The following is a 27,032-nucleotide window of genomic DNA, read 5'->3' on the forward strand; positions in this document are numbered from 1 at the left end:
AACCACTACTGTCTGTAGAGTGATGTTAGGGAGGGGACATGAACACAGAACCAATACTGTCTGTAGAGTGATGTTAGGGAGGGGACATGAACCACTACTGTCTGTAGAGTGATGTTAGGGAGGGGACATGAACCAATACTGTCTGTAGAGTGATGTTAGGGAGGGGACATGAACCACTACTGTCTGTAGAGTGATGTTAGGGAGGGGACATGAACCACTACTGTCTGTAGAGTGATGTTAGGGAGGGGACATGAACCACTACTGTCTGTAGAGTGATGTTAGGGAGGGGACATGAACCACTACTGTCTGTAGAGTGATGTTAGGGAGGGGACATGAACCACTACTGTCTGTAGAGTGATGTTAGGGAGGGGACATGAACACAGAACCAATACTGTCTGTAGAGTGATGTTAGGGAGGGGACATGAACCACTACTGTCTGTAGAGTGATGTTAGGGAGGGGACATGAACCACTACTGTCTGTAGAGTGATGTTAGGGAGGGGACATGAACTCAGAACCAATACTGTCTGTAGAGTGATGTTAGGGAGGGGACATGAACTCAGAACCAATACTGTCTGTAGAGTGATGTTAGGGAGGGGACATGAACCACTACTGTCTGTAGAGTGATGTTAGGGAGGGGACATGAACCACTACTGTCTGTAGAGTGATGTTAGGGAGGGGACATGAACCACTACTGTCTGTAGAGTGATGTTAGGGAGGGGACATGAACCACTACTGTCTGTAGAGTGATGTTAGGGAGGGGACATGAACCACTACTGTCTGTAGAGTGATGTTAGGGAGGGGACATGAACCACTACTGTCTGTAGAGTGATGTTAGGGAGGGGACATGAACACAGAACCAATACTGTCTGTAGAGTGATGTTAGGGAGGGGACATGAACCACTACTGTCTGTAGAGTGATGTTAGGGAGGGGACATGAACCACTACTGTCTGTAGAGTGATGTTAGGGAGGGGACATGAACTCACAACCAATACTGTCTGTAGAGTGATGTTAGGGAGGGGACATGAACCACTACTGTCTGTAGAGTGATGTTAGGGAGGGGACATGAACCAGAACCAATACTGTCTGTAGAGTGATGTTAGGGAGGGGACATGAACCACTACTGTCTGTAGAGTGATGTTAGGGAGGGGACATGAACTCAGAACCAATACTGTCTGTAGAGTGATGTTAGGGAGGGGACATGAACCACTACTGTCTGTAGAGTGATGTTAGGGAGGGGACATGAACTCAGAACCACTACTGTCTGTAGAGTGATGTTAGGGAGGGGACATGAACTCAGAACCAATACTGTCTGTAGAGTGATGTTAGGGAGGGGACATGAACCACTACTGTCTGTAGAGTGATGTTAGGGAGGGGACATGTACACAGAACCAATACTGTCTGTAGAGTGATGTTAGGGAGGGGACATGAACACAGAACCAATACTGTCTGTAGAGTGATGTTAGGGAGGGGACATGAACACAGAACCAATACTGTCTGTAGAGTGATGTTAGGGAGGGGACATGAACCACTACTGTCTGTAGAGTGATGTTAGGGAGGGGACATGAACCAGAACCAATACTGTCTGTAGAGTGATGTTAGGGAGGGGACATGAACCACTACTGTCTGTAGAGTGATGTTAGGGAGGGGACATGAACCACTACTGTCTGTAGAGTGATGTTAGGGAGGGGACATGAACCACTACTGTCTGTAGAGTGATGTTAGGGAGGGGACATGAACACAGAACCAATACTGTCTGTAGAGTGATGTTAGGGAGGGGACATGAACCACTACTGTCTGTAGAGTGATGTTAGGGAGGGGACATGAACTCAGAACCACTACTGTCTGTAGAGTGATGTTAGGGAGGGGACATGAACCACTACTGTCTGTAGAGTGATGTTAGGGAGGGGACATGAACTCAGAACCAATACTGTCTGTAGAGTGATGTTAGGGAGGGGACATGAACCACTACTGTCTGTAGAGTGATGTTAGGGAGGGGACATGAACTCAGAACCAATACTGTCTGTAGAGTGATGTTAGGGGGGACATGAACCACTACTGTCTGTAGAGTGATGTTAGGGAGGGGACATGAACCAGAACTACTGTCTGTAGAGTGATGTTAGGGAGGGGACATGAACACAGAACCAATACTGTCTGTAGAGTGATGTTAGGGAGGGGACATGAACCAGAACCAATACTGTCTGTAGAGTGATGTTAGGGAGGGGACATGAACCACTACTGTCTGTAGAGTGATGTTAGGGAGGGGACATGAACACAGAACCAATACTGTCTGTAGAGTGATGTTAGGGAGGGGACATGAACCACTACTGTCTGTAGAGTGATGTTAGGGAGGGGACATGAACCACTACTGTCTGTAGAGTGATGTTGGGGAGGGGACATGAACACAGAACCAATACTGTCTGTAGAGTGATGTTAGGGAGGGGACATGAACACAGAACCAATACTGTCTGTAGAGTGATGTTAGGGAGGGGACATGAACACAAAACCAATACTGTCTGTAGAGTGATACTAGGGAGGGGACATGAACCACTACTGTCTGTAGAGTGATGTTAGGGAGGGGACATGAACCAGAACCAATACTGTCTGTAGAGTGATGTTAGGGAGGGGACATGAACCACTACTGTCTGTAGAGTGATGTTAGGGAGGGGACATGAACCAATACTGTCTGTAGAGTGATGTTAGGGAGGGGACATGAACCACTACTGTCTGTAGAGTGATGTTAGGGAGGGGACATGAACACAGAACCAATACTGTCTGTAGAGTGATGTTAGGGAGGGGACATGAACCACTACTGTCTGTAGAGTGATGTTAGGGAGGGGACATGAACCACTACTGTCTGTAGAGTGATGTTAGGGAGGGGACATGAACACAGAACCAATACTGTCTGTAGAGTGATGTTAGGGAGGGGACATGAACACAGAACCACTACTGTCTGTAGAGTGATGTTAGGGAGGGGACATGAACACAGAACCAATACTGTCTGTAGAGTGATGTTAGGGAGGGGACATGAACCACTACTGTCTGTAGAGTGATGTTAGGGAGGGACATGAACTCAGAACCAATACTGTCTGTAGAGTGATGTTAGGGAGGGGACATGAACCACTACTGTCTGTAGAGTGATGTTAGGGAGGGGACATGAACCAATACTGTCTGTAGAGTGATGTTAGGGAGGGGACATGAACCACTACTGTCTGTAGAGTGATGTTAGGGAGGGGACATGAACACAGACTACTGTCTGTAGAGTGATGTTAGGGAGGGGACATGAACCACTACTGTCTGTAGAGTGATGTTAGGGAGGGGACATGAACCACTACTGTCTGTAGAGTGATGTTAGGGAGGGGACATGAACCACTACTGTCTGTAGAGTGATGTTAGGGAGGGGACATGAACACAGAACCAATACTGTCTGTAGAGTGATGTTAGGGAGGGGACATGAACACAGAACCACTACTGTCTGTAGAGTGATGTTAGGGAGGGGACATGAACACAGAACCAATACTGTCTGTAGAGTGATGTTAGGGAGGGGACATGAACCACTACTGTCTGTAGAGTGATGTTAGGGAGGGGACATGAACTCAGAACCAATACTGTCTGTAGAGTGATGTTAGGGAGGGGACATGAACCAGAACCAATACTGTCTGTAGAGTGATGTTAGGGAGGGGACATGAACACAGAACCACTACTGTCTGTAGAGTGATGTTAGGGAGGGGACATGAACCACTACTGTCTGTAGAGTGATGTTAGGGGGGGACATGAACCAACTACTGTCTGTAGAGTGATGTTAGGGAGGGGACATGAACCACTACTGTCTGTAGAGTGATGTTAGGGAGGGGACATGAACACAGAACCAATACTGTCTGTAGAGTGATGTTAGGGAGGGGACATGAACCACTACTGTCTGTAGAGTGATGTTATGGAGGGGACATGAACACAGAACCAATACTGTCTGTAGTGATGTTAGGAGGGGACATGAACCAATACTGTCTGTAGAGTGATGTTAGGGAGGGGACATGAACCAATACTGTCTGTAGAGTGATGTTAGGGAGGGGACATGAACCACTACTGTCTGTAGAGTGATGTTAGGGAGGGGACATGAACCACTACTGTCTGTAGAGTGATGTTAGGGAGGGGACATGAACCACTACTGTCTGTAGAGTGATGTTAGGGAGGGGACATGAACCACTACTGTCTGTAGAGTGATGTTAGGGAGGGGACATGAACCACTACTGTCTGTAGAGTGATGTTAGGGAGGGGACATGAACACAGAACCAATACTGTCTGTAGAGTGATGTTAGGGAGGGGACATGAACCACTACTGTCTGTAGAGTGATGTTAGGGAGGGGACATGAACCACTACTGTCTGTAGAGTGATGTTAGGGAGGGGACATGAACCAGAACCTACTGTCTGTAGAGTGATGTTAGGGAGGGGACATGAACTCAGAACCAATACTGTCTGTAGAGTGATGTTAGGGAGGGGACATGAACCACTACTGTCTGTAGAGTGATGTTAGGGAGGGGACATGAACCACTACTGTCTGTAGAGTGATGTTAGGGAGGGGACATGAACCACTACTGTCTGTAGAGTGATGTTAGGGAGGGGACATGAACCAATACTGTCTGTAGAGTGATGTTAGGGAGGGGACATGAACCACTACTGTCTGTAGAGTGATGTTAGGGAGGGGACATGAACCACTACTGTCTGTAGAGTGATGTTAGGGAGGGGACATGAACACAGAACTACTGTCTGTAGAGTGATGTTAGGGAGGGGACATGAACCACTACTGTCTGTAGAGTGATGTTAGGGAGGGGACATGAACTCAGAACCAATACTGTCTGTAGAGTGATGTTAGGGAGGGGACATGAACCACTACTGTCTGTAGAGTGATGTTAGGGAGGGGACATGAACTCAGAACCAATACTGTCTGTAGTGATACTAGGGAGGGGACATGAACCACTACTGTCTGTAGAGTGATGTTAGGGAGGGGACATGAACTCAGAACCAATACTGTCTGTAGAGTGATGTTAGGGAGGGGACATGAACCACTACTGTCTGTAGAGTGATGTTAGGGAGGGGACATGAACTCAGAACCAATACTGTCTGTAGAGTGATGTTAGGGAGGGGACATGAACCACTACTGTCTGTAGAGTGATGTTAGGGAGGGGACATGAACTCAGAACCAATACTGTCTGTAGAGTGATGTTAGGGAGGGGACATGAACCACTAATGTCTGTAGAGTGATGTTAGGGAGGGGACATGAACACAGAACCAATACTGTCTGTAGAGTGATGTTAGGGAGGGGACATGAACACAGAACCAATACTGTCTGTAGAGTGATGTTAGGGAGGGGACATGAACACAGAACCAATACTGTCTGTAGAGTGATACTAGGGAGGGGACATGAACCACTACTGTCTGTAGAGTGATGTTAGGGAGGGGACATGAACTCAGAACCAATACTGTCTGTAGAGTGATGTTAGGGAGGGGACATGAACCACTACTGTCTGTAGAGTGATGTTAGGGAGGGGACATGAACCAATACTGTCTGTAGAGTGATGTTAGGGAGGGGACATGAACTCAGAACCAATACTGTCTGTAGAGTGATGTTAGGGAGGGGACATGAACCACTACTGTCTGTAGAGTGATGTTAGGGAGGGGACATGAACTCAGAACCAATACTGTCTGTAGAGTGATGTTAGGGAGGGGACATGAACCACTACTGTCTGTAGAGTGATGTTAGGGAGGGGACATGAACTCAGAACCAATACTGTCTGTAGAGTGATGTTAGGGAGGGGACATGAACCACTACTGTCTGTAGAGTGATGTTAGGGAGGGGACATGTACACAGAACCAATACTGTCTGTAGAGTGATGTTAGGGAGGGGACATGAACACAGAACCAATACTGTCTGTAGAGTGATGTTAGGGAGGGGACATGAACACAGAACCAATACTGTCTGTAGAGTGATACTAGGGAGGGGACATGAACCACTACTGTCTGTAGAGTGATGTTAGGGAGGGGACATGAACCAGAACCTACTGTCTGTAGAGTGATGTTAGGGAGGGGACATGAACCACTACTGTCTGTAGAGTGATGTTAGGGAGGGGACATGAACCAATACTGTCTGTAGAGTGATACTAGGGAGGGGACATGAACCACTACTGTCTGTAGAGTGATGTTAGGGAGGGGACATGAACACAGAACCAATACTGTCTGTAGAGTGATGTTAGGGAGGGGACATGAACCACTACTGTCTGTAGAGTGATGTTAGGGAGGGGACATGAACCACTACTGTCTGTAGAGTGATGTTAGGGAGGGGACATGAACACAGAACCAATACTGTCTGTAGAGTGATGTTAGGGAGGGGACATGAACACAGAACAATACTGTCTGTAGAGTGATGTTAGGGAGGGGACATGAACACAGAACCAATACTGTCTGTAGAGTGATACTAGGGAGGGGACATGAACCACTACTGTCTGTAGAGTGATGTTAGGGAGGGGACATGAACTCAGAACCAATACTGTCTGTAGAGTGATGTTAGGGAGGGGACATGAACCACTACTGTCTGTAGAGTGATGTTAGGGAGGGGACATGAACCAATACTGTCTGTAGAGTGATACTAGGGAGGGGACATGAACCACTACTGTCTGTAGAGTGATGTTAGGGAGGGGACATGAACACAGAACCAATACTGTCTGTAGAGTGATGTTAGGGAGGGGACATGAACCACTACTGTCTGTAGAGTGATGTTAGGGAGGGGACATGAACCACTACTGTCTGTAGAGTGATGTTGGGGAGGGGACATGAACACAGAACCAATACTGTCTGTAGAGTGATGTTAGGGAGGGGACATGAACACAGAACCAATACTGTCTGTAGAGTGATGTTAGGGAGGGGACATGAACACAGAACCAATACTGTCTGTAGAGTGATACTAGGGAGGGGACATGAACCACTACTGTCTGTAGAGTGATGTTAGGGAGGGGACATGAACTCAGAACCAATACTGTCTGTAGAGTGATGTTAGGGAGGGGACATGAACCACTACTGTCTGTAGAGTGATGTTAGGGAGGGGACATGAACCAATACTGTCTGTAGAGTGATACTAGGGAGGGGACATGAACCACTACTGTCTGTAGAGTGATGTTAGGGAGGGGACATGAACACAGAACCAATACTGTCTGTAGAGTGATGTTAGGGAGGGGACATGAACCACTACTGTCTGTAGAGTGATGTTAGGGAGGGGACATGAACCACTACTGTCTGTAGAGTGATGTTAGGGAGGGGACATGAACACAGAACCAATACTGTCTGTAGAGTGATGTTAGGGAGGGGACATGAACACAGAACCAATACTGTCTGTAGAGTGATGTTAGGGAGGGGACATGAACACAGAACCAATACTGTCTGTAGAGTGATACTAGGGAGGGGACATGAACCACTACTGTCTGTAGAGTGATGTTAGGGAGGGGACATGAACTCAGAACCAATACTGTCTGTAGAGTGATGTTAGGGAGGGGACATGAACCACTACTGTCTGTAGAGTGATGTTAGGGAGGGGACATGAACCAATACTGTCTGTAGAGTGATACTAGGGAGGGGACATGAACCACTACTGTCTGTAGAGTGATGTTAGGGAGGGGACATGAACACAGAACCAATACTGTCTGTAGAGTGATGTTAGGGAGGGGACATGAACCACTACTGTCTGTAGAGTGATGTTAGGGAGGGGACATGAACCACTACTGTCTGTAGAGTGATGTTAGGGAGGGGACATGAACCACTACTGTCTGTAGAGTGATGTTAGGGAGGGGACATGAACACAGAACCAATACTGTCTGTAGAGTGATGTTAGGGAGGGGACATGAACACAGAACCACTACTGTCTGTAGAGTGATGTTAGGGAGGGGACATGAACACAGAACCAATACTGTCTGGAGAGTGATACTAGGGAGGGGACATGAACCACTACTGTCTGTAGAGTGATGTTAGGGAGGGGACATGAACTCAGAACCAATACTGTCTGTAGAGTGATGTTAGGGAGGGGACATGAACTCAGAACCAATACTGTCTGTAGAGTGATGTTAGGGAGGGGACATGAACACAGAACCAAGACTGTCTGTAGTGATACTATGGAGGGGACATGAACCAATAATGTCTGTAGAGTGATGTTAGGGGGGGGGAGACATGAACCAATACTGTCTGTAGAGTGATGTTAGGGAGGGGACATGAACCAGTACTGTCTGTAGTGATACCATGGAGGGGACATGAACACAGAACCAATACTGTCTGTGGAGGTACTAGGGAGGGGACATGAACCAATACTGTCTGTAGTGTGATGTTATGGAGGGGACATGAACACAGAACCAATACTGTCTGTAGTGATACTAAGGAGGGACATGAACCAATACTGTCTGTAGAGTGATGTTAGGGGGGACATGAACCAATACTGTCTGTAGTGATACTAGGGAGGGGACATGAACCAGTACTGTCTGTAGAGTGATGTTAGTGGGGGAGGGACATGAACCAATACTGTCTGTAGTGATACTAGGGAGGGGACATGAACCAATACTGTCTGTAGAGTGATGTTAGTGGGGGAGGGACATGAACCAATACTGTCTGTAGTGATACTAGGGAGGGGACATGAACCAATACTGTCTGTAGTGATACTAGAGAGGGGACATGAACCAATACTGTCTGTAGAGTGATGTTAGTGGGGGAGGGACATTAACCAATACTGTCTGTAGTGATACTAGGGAGGGGACATGAACCAATACTGTCTGTAGAGTGATGTTAGGGAGGGGACATGAACTCAGAACCACTACTGTCTGTAGAGTGATGTTAGGGAGGGGACATGAACACAGAACCACTACTGTCTATAGTGATACTGGGGAGGGGACATGAACCAATACTGTCTGTTGTGATACTGGGGAGGGGACATGAACCAATACGGTCTGTTGTGATACTGGGGAGGGGACATGAACCAATACTGTCTGTAGTGATACTAGGGAGGGGACATAAACCAATACTGTCTGTTGTGATACTAGGGAGGGGACATGAACCAATACTGTCTGTAGTGATACTAGGGAGGGGACATAAACCAATACTGTCTGTTGTGATACTAGGGAGGGGACATGAACCAATACTGTCTGTTGTGATACTGGGGAGGGGACATGAACCAATACGGTCTGTTGTGATACTAGGGAGGGGACATGACCACTGAACCAAAACTGTCTGTAGAGATACTAGGGAGGGGACATGAACCAATACTGTCTGTAGTGATACTAGGGGGGGACATGAACCAATACGGTCTGTTGTGATACTAGGGAGGGGACATGAACCAATACTGTCTGTTGTGATACTGGGGAGGGGACATGAACCAATACGGTCTGTTGTGATACTAGGGAGGGGACATGAACCAATACGGTCTGTTGTGATACTAGGGAGGGGACATGAACCAATACTGTCTGTTGTGATACTAGGGAGGGGACATGAACCAATACTGTCTGTTGTGATACTAGGGAGGGGACATGAACCAATACTGTCTGTTGTGATATTAGGGAGGGGACATGACCACTGAACCAACACTGAGACCCCCCCAGCAGCTTACACTCGTAAGAATGTTTACGTATTTATTAACCTATCATGACAAACAACTGACTGTCTTCCCTCAAAGTTTCCCGCTACCTTTTGTTCTACCTTTCTACAGTTGTTTCCCCTATCTTGTTTCAGTGTTTGAAGACCTAGATCTCCCAGTAGAATGTATTGCATATCAGAAACTGAAAGGCTGTCAGCAATAATCTCCACAATACACCCAGTCTGTTGTCCTTGTTCCAGGAATACAGCATTATTTTACAGCACATGTAATAACGGTGAAAAGGACTAAGGCCCTCATTGATTGGTAGTGTTTCTGACTAGCCCTGTATATTTTCATTCTACTATACACTGATTGGTAGTGTTTCTGACTAGTACTGTATATTTTCATTCTACTATACATTGATTGGTAGTGTTTCTGACTAGTCCTGTATATTTTCATTCTACTATACATTGATTGGTAGTGTTTCTGACTAGTCCTGTATATTTTCATTCTACTATACATTGACTGGTAGTGTTTCTGACTAGTACTGTATATTTTCATTCTACTATACATTGATTGGTAGTGTTTCTGACTAGCCCTGTATATTTTCATTCTACTATACATTGATTGATAGTGTTTCTGACTAGCCCTGTATATTTTCATTCTACTATACATTGATTGGTAGTGTTTCTGACTAGCCCTGTATATTTTCATTCTACTATACATTGATTGATAGTGTTTCTGACTAGCCCTGTATATTTTCATTCTACTATACATTGATTGGCAGTGTTTCTGACTAGTCCTGTATATTTTCATTCTACTATACATTGATTGGTAGTGTTTCTGACTAGTACTAGTGTTTCTGACTAGTACTTTATATTTTCATTCTACTATACATTGATTGGTAGTGTTTCTGACTAGTACTGTATATTTTCATTCTACTATACATTGATTGGTAGTGTTTATCATTGATTGGTAGTGTTTATCTCTGCTATCCCTGTCCCTCCTTGCCTTCTCATCCCCTTCTCCCTCCCCTTCCTCTGTCCCCCCCATATTGTGTCTCACTTCCACTAGGAATGGTGAGGCTGATTCCACTTGTTCAGCTTGATAATTAGTGACAATTAGTGACAAAGTAATTTACTTCAAGGAAGCTCATTGAGCAAATGGTGCCAATTAACTCTGGATGCTAATGTACCCAGAAATGCCTAAAAAAAGCCCCCATTATAGACCAGCCGTTTACTACTGAGAGGAGGAGGAGGAGGAGGAGGAGAGGAGAGGAGGCATGGAGGAGGAGGAGAGGAGGAGGCGAGGAGGAAAGGAGAGTAGAGGAGGAGGCGAGGAGGAGGAGAGGAGGAGGAGGAGGAGGAGAGGAGGAGGCATGGAGGAGGAGGAGAGGAGGAGGCGAGGAGGAGGAGGAGAGGAGAGTAGAGGAGGAGGCGGCGAGGAGGAGGAGGAGAGGAGAAGCGGAGGTATGGAGGAGGAGGAGAGGAGGAGGCGTGGGAGAGGAGAGGAGGAGACATGGAGGAGGCATGGAGGAGGAGGAGAGTAGGAGACATGGATGAGAGGAGAGTGGAGGGGGAGGAGGAGACATGGAGGATGAGGAGACATGGAGGACGAGGAGAGAGGAGAGGAGGAGGCATAGAGGAGAGGAGGAGGCATGGATGAGAGTTCTGACTGACTGTTGGTCTTTGCTCTCTCTCTCTCTCAACCTGAGGTGGTGGAACTTTACTCAGCCTTAATGTAGACCCTTGGTTCAACCCATTTTGTCAGCACTCCCCTGTAAACCCTTGGTTCAACCCATTTGATCAGCACTCCCCTGTAAACCCTTGGTTCAACCCATTTGATCAGCACTCCCCTGTAGACCCTTGGTTCAACCCATTTGATCAGCACTCCCCTGTAGACCCTTGGTTCAACCTTTGATCAGCACTCCCCTGTAGACCCTTGGTTCAACCCATTTGTCAGCACTCCCCTGTAGACCCTTGGTTCAACCCATTTGATCAGCACTCCCCTGTAGACCCTTGGTCCAACCCATTTGATCAGCACTCCCCTGTAGACCCTTGGTTCAACCCATTTGGTCAGCACTCCCCTGTAGACCCTTGGTTCAACCCATTTGGTCAGCACTCCCCTGTAGACCCTTGGTTCAACCCATTTGATCAGCACTCCCCTGTAGACCCTTGGTTCAACCCATTTGGTCAGCACTCCCCTGTAGACCCTTGGTTCAACCCATTTGGTCAGCACTCCCCTGTAGACCCTTGGTTCAACCCATTTGGTCAGCACTCCCCTGTAGACCCTTGGTCCAACCCATTTGATCAGCACTCCCCTGTAGACCCTTGGTCCAACCCATTTGATCAGCACTCCCCTGTAGACCCTTGGTCCAACCCATTTGGTCAGCACTCCCTGTAGACCCTTGGTTCAACCCATTTGATCAGCACTCCCCTGTAGACCCTTGGTCCAACCCATTTGGTCAGCACTCCCCTGTAGACCCTTGGTTCAACCCATTTGGTCAGCACTCCCCTGTAGACCCTTGGTTCAACCCATTTGGTCAGCACTCCCCTGTAGACCCTTGGTTCAACCCATTTGGTCATAACTCACCTTAATGTATGTACAAATATACAGTACTATTTCACAGCTTAATGTGTTTTTCTGATGAAACTGTTTTCATGATTGCCTACTGTAATGCATCACCACTTACAGTATATGTTTTTGCTGTTTGTAACATAGGAAAAGGGGTTTATCGATACATCTCCGTTTTGGATTGATAACCTTTTGTGTTATTTTTTAGTGTGTTCCAATTGTCCCAGAAGTGATTAGATTCTCTGGTTTCTTCATTACATTGAGCTGAGGTGCCGTTCTTTCTTTTTCCGTATTTCTGGGTTCTTGTTAAAGTGATTCACCATAGCTAAGAAGTAGACTCAGGTTTTCTGGGTTCTTGTATTGTTAAAGTGATTCACCATAGCTAAGAAGTAGACTCAGGTTTTCTGTGTTCTTGTTAAAGTGATTCACCATAGCTAAGAAGTAGACTCAGGTTTTCTGGGTTCTTGTATTGTTAAAGTGATTCACCATAGCTAAGAAGTAGACTCAGGTTTTCTGGGTTCTTGTTAAAGTGATTCACCATAGCTAAGAAGTAGACTCAGGTTTTCTGGGTTCTTGTTAAAGTGATTCACCATAGCTAAGAAGTAGACTCAGGTTTTCTGGGTTCTTGTATTGTTAAAGTGATTCACCATAGCTAAGAAGTAGACTCAGGTTTTCTGGGTTCTTGTTAAAGTGATTCACCATAGCTAAGAAGTAGACTCAGGTTTTCTGGGTTCTTGTATTGTTAAAGTGATTCACCATAGCTAAGAAGTAGACTCAGGTTTTCTGGGTTCTTGTCTTGTTAAAGTGATTCACCATAGCTAAGAAGTAGACTCAGGTTTTCTGGGTTCTTGTTAAAGTGATTCACCATAGCTAAGAAGTAGACTCAGGTTTTCTGGGTTCTTGTTAAAGTGATTCACCATAGCTAAGAAGTAGACTCAGGTTTTCTGGGTTCTTGTTAAAGTGATTCACCATAGCTAAGAAGTAGACTCAGGTTTTCTGGGTTCTTGTATTGTTAAAGTGATTCACCATAGCTAAGAAGTAGACTCAGGTTTTCTGGGTTCTTGTATTGTTAAAGTGATTCACCATAGCTAAGAAGTAGACTCAGGTTTTCTGGGTTCTTGTTAAAGTGATTCACCATAGCTAAGAAGTAGACTCAGGTTTTCTGTGTTCTTGTATTGTTAAAGTGATTCACCATAGCTCAGAAGTAGACTCAGGTTTTCTGTGTTCTTGTTAAAGTGATTCACCATAGCTAAGAAGTAGACTCAGGTTTTCTGGGTTCTTGTTAAAGTGATTCACCATAGCTAAGAAGTAGACTCAGGTTTTCTGGGTTCTTGTTAAAGTGATTCACCATAGCTAAGAAGTAGACTCAGGTTTTCTGGGTTCTTGTATTGTTAAAGTGATACACCATAGCTAAGAAGTAGACTCAGGTTTTCTGGGTTCTTGTATTGTTAAAGTGATTCACCATAGCTAAGAAGTAGACTCAGGTTTTCTGGGTTCTTGTATTGTTAAAGTGATTCACCATAGCTAAGAAGTAGACTCAGGTTTTCTGGGTTCTTGTATTGTTAAAGTGATTCACCATAGCTAAGAAGTAGACTCAGGTTTTCTGGGTTCTTGTTAAAGTGATTCACCATAGCTCAGAAGTAGACTCAGGTTTTCTGGGTTCTTGTATTGTTAAAGTGATTCACCATAGTTAAGAAGTAGACTCAGGTTTTCTGTGTTCTTGTATTGTTAAAGTGATTCACCATAGCTAAGAAGTAGACTCAGGTTTTCTGGGTTCTTGTTAAAGTGATTCACCATAGCTAAGAAGTAGACTCAGGTTTTCTGTGTTCTTGTCTTGTTAAAGTGATTCACCATAGCTAAGAAGTAGACTCAGGTTTTCTGGGTTCTTGTTAAAGTGATTCACCATAGCTAAGAAGTAGACTCAGGTTTTCTGGGTTCTTGTCTTGTTAAAGTGATTCACCATAGCTAAGAAGTAGACTCAGGTTTTCTGGGTTCTTGTTAAAGTGATTCACCATAGCTAAGAAGTAGACTCAGGTTTTCTGGGTTCTTGTCTTGTTAAAGTGATTCACCATAGCTAAGAAGTAGACTCAGGTTTTCTGGGTTCTTGTTAAAGTGATTCACCATAGCTAAGAAGTAGACTCAGGTTTTCTGGGTTCTTGTATTGTTAAAGTGATTCACCATAGCTAAGAAGTAGACTCAGGTTTTCTGGGTTCTTGTATTGTTAAAGTGATTCACCATAGCTAAGAAGTAGACTCAGGTTTTCTGGGTTCTTGTATTGTTAAAGTGATTCACCATAGCTAAGAAGTAGACTCAGGTTTTCTGGGTTCTTGTATTGTTAAAGTGATTCACCATAGCTAAGAAGTAGACTCAGGTTTTCTGGGTTCTTGTATTGTTAAAGTGATTCACCATAGCTAAGAAGTAGACTCAGGTTTTCTGGGTTCTTGTTAAAGTGATTCACCATAGCTAAGAAGTAGACTCAGGTTTTCTGGGTTCTTGTATTGTTAAAGTGATTCACCATAGCTAAGAAGTAGACTCAGGTTTTCTGGGTTCTTGTTAAAGTGATTCACCATAGCTAAGAAGTAGACTCAGGTTTTCTGGGTTCTTGTATTGTTAAAGTGATACACCATAGCTAAGAAGTAGACTCAGGTTTTCTGGGTTCTTGTTAAAGTGATTCACCATAGCTAAGAAGTAGACTCAGGTTTTCTGGGTTCTTGTATTGTTAAAGTGATACACCATAGCTAAGAAGTAGACTCAGGTTTTCTGGGTTCTTGTATTGTTAAAGTGATTCACCATAGCTAAGAAGTAGACTCAGGTTTTCTGGGTTCTTGTATTGTTAAAGTGATACACCATAGCTAAGAAGTAGACTCAGGTTTTCTGGGTTCTTGTATTGTTAAAGTGATACACCATAGCTAAGAAGTAGACACAGGTTTTCTGTGTTCTTGTTAAAGTGATACACCATAGCTCAGAAGTAGACTCAGGTTTTCTGGGTTCTTGTTAAAGTGATACACCATAGCTCAGAAGTAGACTCAGGTTTTCTGGGTTCTTGTATTGTTAAAGTGATTCACCATAGCTAAGAAGTAGACTCAGGTTTTCTGGGTTCTTGTTAAAGTGATACACCATAGCTCAGAAGTAGACTCAGGTTTTCTGGGTTCTTGTTAAAGTGATACACCATAGCTCAGAAGTAGACTCAGGTTTTCTGGGTTCTTGTATTGTTAAAGTGATTCACCATAGCTAAGAAGTAGACTCAGGTTTTCTGGGTTCTTGTATTGTTAAAGTGATTCACCATAGCTAAGAAGTAGACTCAGGTTTTCTGGGTTCTTGTTAAAGTGATACACCATAGCTCAGAAGTAGACTCAGGTTTTCTGGGTTCTTGTATTGTTAAAGTGATTCACCATAGCTAAGAAGTAGACTCAGGTTTTCTGGGTTCTTGTATTGTTAAAGTGATTCACCATAGCTAAGAAGTAGACTCAGGTTTTCTGGGTTCTTGTATTGTTAAAGTGATTCACCATAGCTAAGAAGTAGACTCAGGTTTTCTGGGTTCTTGTATTGTTAAAGTGATTCACCATAGCTAAGAAGTAGACTCAGGTTTTCTGGGTTCTTGTATTGTTAAAGTGATTCACCATAGCTAAGAAGTAGACTCAGGTTTTCTGGGTTCTTGTATTGTTAAAGTGATACACCATAGCTAAGAAGTAGACTCAGGTTTTCTGGGTTCTTGTATTGTTAAAGTGATACAACATAGCTAAGAAGTAGACTCTGGTTTTCTGGGTTCTTGTATTGTTAAAGTGATTCACCATAGCTAAGAAGTAGACACAGGTTTTCTGTGTTCTTGTTAAAGTGATTCACCATAGCTAAGAAGTAGACTCAGGTTTTCTGGGTTCTTGTATTGTTAAAGTGATACACCATAGCTAAGAAGTAGACTCAGGTTTTCTGGGTTCTTGTATTGTTAAAGTGATTCACCATAGCTAAGAAGTAGACTCAGGTTTTCTGGGTTCTTGTATTGTTAAAGTGATTCACCATAGCTAAGAAGTAGACTCAGGTTTTCTGGGTTCTTGTTAAAGTGATTCACCATAGCTAAGAAGTAGACTCAGGTTTTCTGGGTTCTTGTATTGTTAAAGTGATTCACCATAGCTAAGAAGTAGACTCAGGTTTTCTGGGTTCTTGTATTGTTAAAGTGATTCACCATAGCTAAGAAGTAGACTCAGGTTTTCTGGGTTCTTGTATTGTTAAAGTGATTCACCATAGCTAAGAAGTAGACTCAGGTTTTCTGGGTTCTTGTATTGTTAAAGTGATACACCATAGCTAAGAAGTAGACTCAGGTTTTCTGTGTTATTGTTAAAGTGATACACCATAGCTAAGAAGTAGACTCAGGTTTTCTGGGTTCTTGTATTGTTAAAGTGATACACCATAGCTAAGAAGTAGACTCAGGTTTTCTGTGTTATTGTTAAAGTGATACACCATAGCTAAGAAGTAGACTCAGGTTTTCTGTGTTATTGTTAAAGTGATTCACCATAGCTAAGAAGTAGACTCAGGTTTTCTGGGTTCTTGTATTGTTAAAGTGATTCACCATAGCTAAGAAGTAGACTCAGGTTTTCTGGGTTCTTGTTTTGTTAAAGTGATTCACCATAGCTAAGAAGTAGACTCAGGTTTTCTGGGTTCTTGTATTGTTAAAGTGATTCACCATAGCTAAGAAGTAGACTCAGGTTTTCTGGGTTCTTGTATTGTTAAAATGATACACCATAGCTAAGAAAGAAGTTCTTAGACTCAGGTTTTCTGGGTTCTTGTATTGTTAAAGTGATTCACCATAGCTAAGAAGTAGACTCAGGTTTTCTGGGTTCTTGTATTGTTAAAGTGATTCACCATAGCTAAGAAGTAGACTCAGGTTTTCTGGGTTCTTGTTAAAGTGATTCACCATAGCTAAGAAGTAGACACAGGTTTTCTGTGTTCTTGTTAAAGTGATTCACCATAGCTAAGAAGTAGACTCAGGTTTTCTGGGTTCTTGTATTGTTAAAGTGATACACCATAGCTAAGAAGTAGACTCAGGTTTTCTGGGTTCTTGTATTGTTAAAGTGATTCACCATAGCTAAGAAGTAGACTCAGGTTTTCTGGGTTCTTGTATTGTTAAAGTGATTCACCATAGCTAAGAAGTAGACTCAGGTTTTCTGGGTTCTTGTATTGTTAAAGTGATTCACCATAGCTAAGAAGTAGACTCAGGTTTTCTGGGTTCTTGTATTGTTAAAGTGTTTCACCATAGCTAAGAAGTAGACTCAGGTTTTCTGGGTTCTTGTATTGTTAAAGTGATTCACCATAGCTAAGAAGTAGACTCAGGTTTTCTGGGTCTCTATGTTTTTGGTTGGACAGGATTCTAAATTTCCTTTATCATTGTTAATTTTCTTAGATTGTCTGCTTGACATTTAAAATGTCATTGGGCATTTACCTCACGAGAGGTCAAATATTTTTTTTAACCTTTATTTAACTAGGCAAGTCAGTTAAGATCAAATTCTTATTTTCAATGACAGCCTAGGAACAGTGGCACCTTGTTCAGGGGCAGCACGACAGATTTCCACCTTGTCAGCTCAGGGATTCGATCTTGAAGCCTTTCGGCTACTAGTCCAACGCTCTAACCACTAGGCTACCTGCCACCCTATGCTGTTTAGGTTTTCTACTGCCCTGTTTACACCTTCACTATTACAGTGAAATGTTCTGTCCAGGAAATTGTCTAAAAGGGATTGAATGTGTTGCCTAATAGTTTTTTGGTAGGTTTCCTTACTACTTTCCTTCCATCTATCGCATTTCTTAATATTGTTTAGTTCCTTTGGATTTGATGCCTCATGATTGAGTATTGCTCTGTTCAGGTCAACTTGTGATTTTGCTGTGATCTGATAAGGGTGTCAGTGGGCTGACTGTGAATGCTCTGAGAGACTCTTGTTCAGGTAAGGGATTACCCCCCTGAAATGGACAAAAATGAATGGGAACATATTGCCATTGGACGAAACATATACACAATTTCAAAAATCACTCAATTGGACTGCAGTTCATTCAAACCATATTGCTAATGACAAATGCCAAGTGTCATACATCAAAAATCCCAAAGATGGCGAGCTCGTTCAACTGTTAATTTTCATATTGCAAATGGACATCAAGTCAAGACCCAAGTGTCAAATTTTGAAAATTTGAAAAAATAAATAAATGTATCACCCTCTAAAAAAGTGCTTTTTGGACCGTTTTTTGAAATTCTTTCAATTTTTGGGGTCAATTATACATGTATAAGAACTGTAAGAACATACCTTAGTCATATATTATTGTCATATTATTTTTTCTTGTCCTTAAAGCATATGTTTTGTCCATTTGCAATATGATATCATAGGAAGTCATAAGTCAGTCAAAAGTCAGTGAACCATTGCCAAATGCCATAAGAAATGTCGAAATGCAATATGAACGAATTGAAAGTGCCAAATCAGGATGTTATGTCCATTTGCCATATATGATCATAGGAAGTCGGGTTTCAAATCCCAAAAGTCAGTGAACCATGTCCAAATGGCATTTATACTGCCTAAATGATATATATCACTATGTTAACCTGTCTAGCGTAACCCCCCCGCAACAGCCAGTGAAAGTGCAGGGCGCCTAATTCAAAACAACAAAAATCTCATAATTAAATTTACACCATTTTAAAGATACAATTCTCTTCAATCCAGCCACAGTGTCTGATTTCAAAAAGGATTTACAGCAAAAGCACCACAAATGATTATGTCACCACCAAGCCACAGAAAACACAGCTGTTTTTTACAGCCAAAGAGAGGAAGCAAAAAGCAGAAATAGAGATCAAATTCATCACTAACCTTTGATGATCTTCATCAAAACACACTCATAGGACTTCATGTTACACAATACATGTATGTTTTGTTTGGTAAAGTTCATATTTATATAAAAAAATCTGAGTTTACATTGGCACGTTACGTTCGGTAGTTCTAAAACATGCGGTGATAATGCAGAGAGCCACAATAATTTACAGAAATACTCATAATAAACATTGATAAAAATATGACTATTATACATGGAACTTTAGATAAACTTCCCCTTAATGCAACCGCTGTGTCAGATTTTAAAAAAACCTTACGGAGAAAGCAAACCATGCAATAATCTGAGTACAGCCTTTAGACAACAAAGCAGCCAAAAAGATACTGGGTAGTCAACATTACTCAGAAATAGCATTTTAAATATTCACTTACCTTTGATGATCTTCATCATAATGCACTCCCAGGAATCCCTGTTCCACCATAAATGTTTGATTTGTTCGATAATGTCAGTTATGTCCAAATATCCTCTTTTGTTAGCTTGTTTGGTAAACAAATACAAAAGTGCGTACAGGTCGCGCCGAACATCGGACGAAAAGTTCAAAAAGTTCTGTTACAGCGCGTAGAAACATGCCAACCTAAGTATGGAATCAATATTTAGCATGTTTTTAACATAGAACTTCATTAACCTCTTGAGCTTATGGCTCAATACTGCCCCCGTTGGAGGAAGTGCGTGCCCATAGTAAACTGAAAATATTTTTTTCCAAAATTGCTAATATATGCATATAATAATAATTATTGAATAGAAAACACTCTAAAGTTTCTAAAACCGTTTAAATTATGTCTGTATGTAAAGCAGAACTCTCAGGGCAGCCTTTCTCCCAAACTCTCTCTTGTCAAGAGAAAAGTTGGGTCAACTTTGACGTCATCGCCCCCACCCTTCCCAGGCAGCTACCGATCTGGGAACAGTATGTATTTGTTCAGCGCGATGTCTGCTTTCAATTGGCACGTTCATTGTTTGAATTTCGCGCTCCCTCATCCTTTGGCGGGCGAAAATGCCCGGTTCACTCTCACATACATGCACTCTATTGCGCGCGGCCGATTTGGGGAACGTTCTTTTCCAATAGACACCAGTTGAAGCCGGTTCGTTTGTTCGCGATGATCATTGTTTTACATGATAAAAACATCATTTTGCTCGATTCTGCACTTAGTTTGACCAGTTTAGTCGACATATAATATGTAATTTTGAAGATTTGATACGCAAGAGTGCGGGACCAGAAGGAGCAGAAGTTATTTTGGGTGCATTTCAGCTGAAGCTGTTAGCATATGCTAATACAAAGACGCACAACTTGAAACCAAACGATGTATTGGGTAAGTATGACTCCTTCTACGTCTTCTGATCGAAGAACATCAAAGGTAAGGGAATATTTATGTGGTTATTTTGGGTTTCTGTGGACTCCAAACGTAGAGGAGACACTGCTAATATCTGAGCGCCGACTCATAGCATAGACTAGTGAACGAATTCTGTAACGTTAAAAATAAATGTAACACAGCGGTTGTATTAAGAAGAAGTGTATCTTTGTAACTATATGTAGAACATGTATATTTAGTCATGTTTATTGCTTGTTATCTGATGTTATCTATCGGAGCTATCATAATTTCTCCGGACATTTTGAGTAGCATTTTTTGAAATGTCGTCATTGTAAACAGAGATTTATGGATATTAATGGCATATTATTGAAAAAAAAAAATGTACTGTGTAACATGTAATATTACTGTCATCTGATGAAGATTTTCAAAAGGTTAGTGAATTATTTATTTTTTAATCCTACTTTTAAATTGTATATTTTCTGGGACAAAATGGCCGCCGCTTGCCTTTTGTTTCGGTGGTGGTCTAATATAAATGTGTGCTATGTTTTCGCCGTAAAACATTTTAGAAATCTGACTTGCTGGGTAGATGAACAAGGTGTTTATCTTTCATTTGAGCTATTGGACTTATAACACTCACCCAAAGAGCCCTTATGAGCCCCTCCTTTAGAGTAGAATCCTCAAAACAGGTTCTAAATACTATTGACATCTAGTGGAAGCCTTGGGAAGTGAAACATAACAAATATCACCCTGTATCTACAATGGGGCTGAGTTGAAAAACTACAAATCTCAGATTTCCCACTTCCTGGTTGGATTTTTCTCAGGTTTTGCCTACCATATGAGTTATGTTATACTCACAGACATCATTCAAACAGTTTTAGAAACTTCAGAGTGTTTTCTATCCAATACTAATAAGAATATGCATATATCAGCATCTGGGACAGAGTAGTAGGCAGTTCACTCTGGGCACGCTATTCATCCAAAAGTGAAAATGCTGCCCCCTATCCCAAAAAGGTTAAGCCCTGAATCAACCTAGGTCTATTTGTCATGCATAGTGAGAAAGAAGTGGGACTCTGTCGTCTTTTAGCGATTTTTGGAAAAACGTCCAAAATGACCAGGGGCGCTCCCTATTGGATGGGCACGGGTGGTGGGTTCTCCCTACCCAGCCGTGGACCCCTTGCACCCTCCTAAAGGTATTCAAAACCATTTAAAAAATATTCCTCTTGTAACCCGTTCCAATCACCAGGCGCACGGCTGTCCATTTGCAATATGTTTCAATGTGCATTTACCATCACGAATTTGACATAATCAAAAGTTTTTTCAATGTCGAATCTTATTGCAAATGTACAAAAGTCAGCCAGCAAGTCAGCATCCATCAGTCAATAAGATATCATTCTGACACCAAACTGATGCAAACTGACACCAAACCCACTTTGTCCAACTTGGATAGAAGCCAAATATCACATATTTCAGAGCAGGTCCAAAATTGGCAGCGCCTTCTGTTTAAATTTACTCCGGATGAAAAGTGTGCCCAAACTAAACTTCCTGCTACTCAGGCCCAGAAGCTAGGATATGCATATTTGGATATTAAACACTCTACAGTTTCCAAAACTGTTAAAAATAATGTATGTGAGTATAACAGAGCTGATATGGCAGGTGAAAACCTGAGAAAAATACAGGAAGTGGGATTTTTTTTATTTTGTAGTTTTCTATTGAATGCCATTACAGTATCCATTGACTTAGGACTCTAATTGCACTCCCTATGGCATCCACTAGATGTCAACAGTCTTTAGAAATTGTTTCAGGCTTGTATTCTGAAAAATGAGGGAGTAAGACCAGTCTGACCAGTGTCCCAAAGCTTTTTAAAGCGCACGACAGAGAGCACGACTTTCTTGTTTTCTTTTTAAATTGACGAAGCTTTTGCCCGGATGAAATGGTATTGATTATTATGACTAAAAACAACATGAAGATTGATTATAAACATCGTTTGACATGTTTTTACGAACTTTACTGATGCTTTTCTGATTTTTCATCTGTTTGATGTGACTGCCTTTGAGCCTGTGGATTACTGAACAAAATGGAGGATTCATTGAGTAAATGGGAGTCTTGTGAGTGTAACCATATGAAGATCATCAAAGGTAAGAGATTAAGTGTATCACTATTTCTGACTTGTGTAACTCCTCCTTGGCTGGTAACTGTTTGTAATGATTTGTCTGCTGGGCGCTGTTCTCAGATAATCGCATGGTATGCTATCGCCGTAAAGCCTTTTTGAAATCTGACACCGTGGTTGGATTAACAAGAAGGTAATCTTTAAACCGATGTATAACACTTGTATGTTTTATGAATTTTTATAATGAGTATTTCTGTTTTTGAATTTGGCGCTCTTCAATTTCACTGGATGTTGGCCAGGTGGGACGGTAGTGTCCCACCCTCCCTAGAGAGGTTAAATCATAATAAAAACATAAAACACGTAGTTACGTTCTAGCTGCGGGTCCAGTTCTGACATTGTGTAGGCCTAACTGAGGCGACCCCGAAACCCGAGTTTCAGCTTGATAGGTCATTCGAAGCCGAGCAGCAACCTTAATTGGTGCTGAAAATCCACTTTTCCCGGGCGTTCTATGGGGTCCTTGAATAAGCTATCAAGAGACAGAAACATTGGGGTCCGTCTCTATGGGCCGAGGCGGTTTCAATGCACCCAGTCTTACGACTCTGGGACTTTTCTAAATTACATCATTTTCGTGATGGTAAAAATGAATTGAAGTTATTGCAAATGTACGAGGCTGTTTCTTGGTCTGAGAACTTTCTAGAGCCACATAACTCAACACGCGCTATCGACTTGAGCTCCAGAACAGGTTTCTAAAGTTTCAGAGCTCTAGGACTGACGGTTCTTTGATAATTCGAAAAAACAACTATTGCAGGCTCTGTGTCTCTAAGCCCCACAATGTGTCACTCCATCCTTGCTGTGTGTGTGTGAGAGTTTTTTTTTTAAATATGATGGGAGAAATGACTGATTTACAGTTCATGAGGGTTGCCTAATCACACATATGAAGTTTTGGAAAGAGCTGACCTTTTAAACCCTTCGAAACAGCCTCTATGACCCCAATTTAAGGCACTTCCGGTTGACACAGGAAGCTGAAAGTGAACACATATCCTCCTTGGGGTAGGCTCTGACAAAATATTGAGCTTTAAGTCTTTACATTAAGAACTGACTGATTTACAGAGGGTTGAATGAGTGTGTTATTTCAGAAAATCACAAATTCTCGCAGCGCTCCGAACCCACCTTAACGGATTCATTTGAACATGCTGCAACTGGATCTATTTTTTGGGGGAAAAAACACATTTCATTGACCGTCATCAATTGTACATTGTACGATTTCTCGTAAATTACAATAGATAAATGGCTGATTCTTTTTTTCCTGATACCATAGGTTCATGTCAAATTAGCGCTTTATTTTCGTTTTTGACCTTTAATCCCAGAAAAATGGCCTTAACTCAAAAAGTGTTGAGGCCTCAACGTCATCTTGTTTCTGGGCTAACAGCCCATTAGTCCAAACCTATGCTCACCAAGTTTCATCTTGAAGTCTTTTCCATTTAGGAGAAATGGCCATGTCGTGATTGGTGATGTTTTGTACATTTGCAATAAGATTCCATGCACCATCTGGTGGAATTTACCGTGACAGAGGAAAAATGACCAACATTTTAAAAAATTGTAAAACGGAAACCGAATGTCCGAGAGACTTCGTTTGACTTCCCGGAAGATCTAGCTCTGGTGCATGGCCCGCCACCATCGGCAATTTTTTAAAAGCATTCACGGACGCCTAGTAAGGGACTGTACATTTGCAATATGGAGATTCTCATCGATCATACAGCAAATGCCGAAAAGTGCCCTTCATGTATGGAGGACTTCTGACCAGGGGCTATAGGGCTCTGGTCACATGACTTCCTGTTCTCTTCATAGTGGAGGACTGCTAAATAATATTTAGGTGTTAACTCCAACAAACACAAGTCACAACTTCTATAGGAGGGTTTTGTCTCTGAGAAATACTCACTCTAAAGTCAACAACTACAACTGTAAAACAGTGTCTCTCAGTCTGACTTCCTGCTAAGGGACAGAACTTGACTGGAGAAAGTTGCACTGTTTCATTGTGTGTGTTTCTTTAGAGTACATCACAGTTGATCTGATGGAAGACCTCTGCTCTTAGTCTGCTTCCCAGATGGCACCCTATCCTCTATATACTGCATTACCTTGGACCGGCGCCCTGGTTAAAAGTAGTGCACTGAACACGGTGCAAATTGGGACACAAGCTTAGATATATTCTACTGGAGATATGCTGTCTCAGAACCCAATTCACATCTACTGCATCTTATAAAACTCCTTCCAGAGACCACAGGGACGTTTTCTTCAGCGTCAGAACCCATTCACAGCTACTGCAATTTATATAACTCCTTCCAGAGACCACAGGGAGGTTTTCTTCAGCGTCAGGTAGCATTGATCCAGTCTGCAGGATGTTATCACTCAACAGCCCAACTTCTCCTGTTCTCTCATCCTCCCTTTACCTATTCTCTGTAATCTGGCCCTCCCAGGAAGACATATTTCTGAGTGGGTTCTGAGTTGGGAGCCAGACAGGAACGTAGTGCTGTAGCATTGTGCAGAGCTGGACAAAAGTAGTGCACTATATAGGGAATAGGGTGCGATTTGGGATGTAACCTCTGAGTGTGTAGTGGAGCCGTAGTGCTCATAGTTCAGAGAACTGAAACTTTTCAAATTATCAAACTCCTTCCAGAGACCACAGGGAGGTTTTTATCAGACGTTAGGTAGCATTGATGCAGTCTGCAGGATGTTGACTACTTTGACCAGAGCCAATAAAGCACTATTGGACCCAGAATATCTACAGCCTCTGATTGTGAGTGGGGATTGGACCCAGAACATCTATAGCCTCTGGTTATGAGTGGGTATTGGACCCAGAACATCTACAGTCTCTGATTGTGAGTGGGTATTGGACCCAGAACACCTACAGCCTCTGATTGTGAGTGGGTATTGGACCCAGAACATCTACAGCCTCTGATTGTGAGTGGGTATTGAACTAGGCCGTCCACAGCCTCTGATTGTGAGTGGGTATTGGATCCAGGCCATCTACAGCCTCTGATTGTGAGTGGGTAATCCAGGCCGTCCACATCCCAGAGGCCACTGCTGTCGATCAGATCTCTTTTTATTCTATGCCGGGGCTTCTTTAATACATCAGATGTTTTCTCCTATTCATCATCCTTCTCTGACATATTTATTTCAAGTGGCTGAGTCTTCAAACAGCACCCCAAGTGGTTTAAAATGGTCACTTTGCTTAACGCCGGGAGACTGACGTTGTTCAATCACCTCTCTGAACTGGAGGGTTGAGATGCTGGCCCTGATGATAGGATTACGACCTAAATGGCACCCTATTCTCTACATAGTGCACTACTTATGATGGGGCTCTGGTCAAAAGTAGTGCACTATATACAGTAGGGAATAGGGTGAACGTTTGGGACGTAAACGAGGACTGTATGACTGGATCTACATGGTTATTTACTCAGTTGTCAAGGTTACGAGAAGGCTATACCTTGTGGTTGAATCAGCTCCAATATCACCCTGTCATTCTCTAACTGAATCAGCTCCAATATCACCCTGTCATTCTCTAACTAAATCAGCTCCAATATCACCCTGTCATTATGTCAGTAAATCAGCTCCAATGTCACCCTGTCATTCTCTAACTGAATCAGCTCCAATATCACCCAGTCATTCTCTAACTGAATCAGCTCCAATATCACCCTGTCATTCTCTAACTGAATCAGCTCCAATATCACCCAGTCATTATCTAACTAAATCAGCTCCAATATCACCCTGTCATTCTCTAACTGAATCAGCTCTCTTGTTGACCCACTATAGGTGCTGACTTCCTATCATGTTGCTATTTCCCTTGTCCTTCCTTACGCTTGTTATTTCCCTTCCTCTTGGATGTTATTTCCCTTCCTCACGGTTGTTATTTCCCTTCCTCTTGATGTCCTTTCCCTTCCTCTTGATGTCCTTTCCCTTCCTCTTGATGTTATTTCCCTTCCTCTTGATGTTATTTCCCTTCCTCTTGATGTTATTTCCCTTCCTCACGGTTGTTATTTCCCTTCCTCTTGATGTCCTTTCCCTTCCTCTTGATGTCCTTTCCCTTCCTCTTGATGTTATTTCCCTTCCTCTTGATGTCCTTTCCCTTCCTCTTGATGTTATTTCCCTTCCTCTTGATGTTATTTCCCTTCCTCTTGATGTCCTTTCCCTTCCTCTTGATGTTATTTCCCTTCCTCTTGATGTCCTTTCCCTTCCTCTTGATGTTATTTCCCTTCCTCTTGATGTTATTTCCCTTCCTCTTGATGTTATTTCCCTTCCTCTTGATGTTATTTCCCTTCCTCTTGATGTTATTTCCCTTCCTCTTGGATGTTATTTCCCTTCCTCTTGGATGTCCTTTCCCTTCCTCTTGATGTTATTTTCTGTCCTCTTGGATGTTATTTCCTTCCTCTTGATGTTCTTTCCCTTCCTCTTGGATGTTATTTTCTGTCCTCTGGGATGTTCTTTCCTTCCTCACGGTTGTTATTTTCCGTCCTCTCAGAATATGAAGGCTGTCAGAGTGCACATTTTGAGCCTGTGACTCACTGATGATACGGAGACTGGCTCCGGTACT

General features: G+C 42.7%; 1 pseudogene; it reads left to right on the forward strand.

Moving 5' to 3' along the window:
• Positions 1–27,032, forward strand: part of LOC121845793 — a 169,329-nt pseudogene that overhangs the window by 102,021 nt on the left and 40,276 nt on the right.

Source organism: Oncorhynchus tshawytscha, unplaced genomic scaffold, assembly GCF_018296145.1.
Source record: "Oncorhynchus tshawytscha isolate Ot180627B unplaced genomic scaffold, Otsh_v2.0 Un_scaffold_8679_pilon_pilon, whole genome shotgun sequence".
NCBI classification, from domain to species: domain Eukaryota; kingdom Metazoa; phylum Chordata; class Actinopteri; order Salmoniformes; family Salmonidae; genus Oncorhynchus; species Oncorhynchus tshawytscha.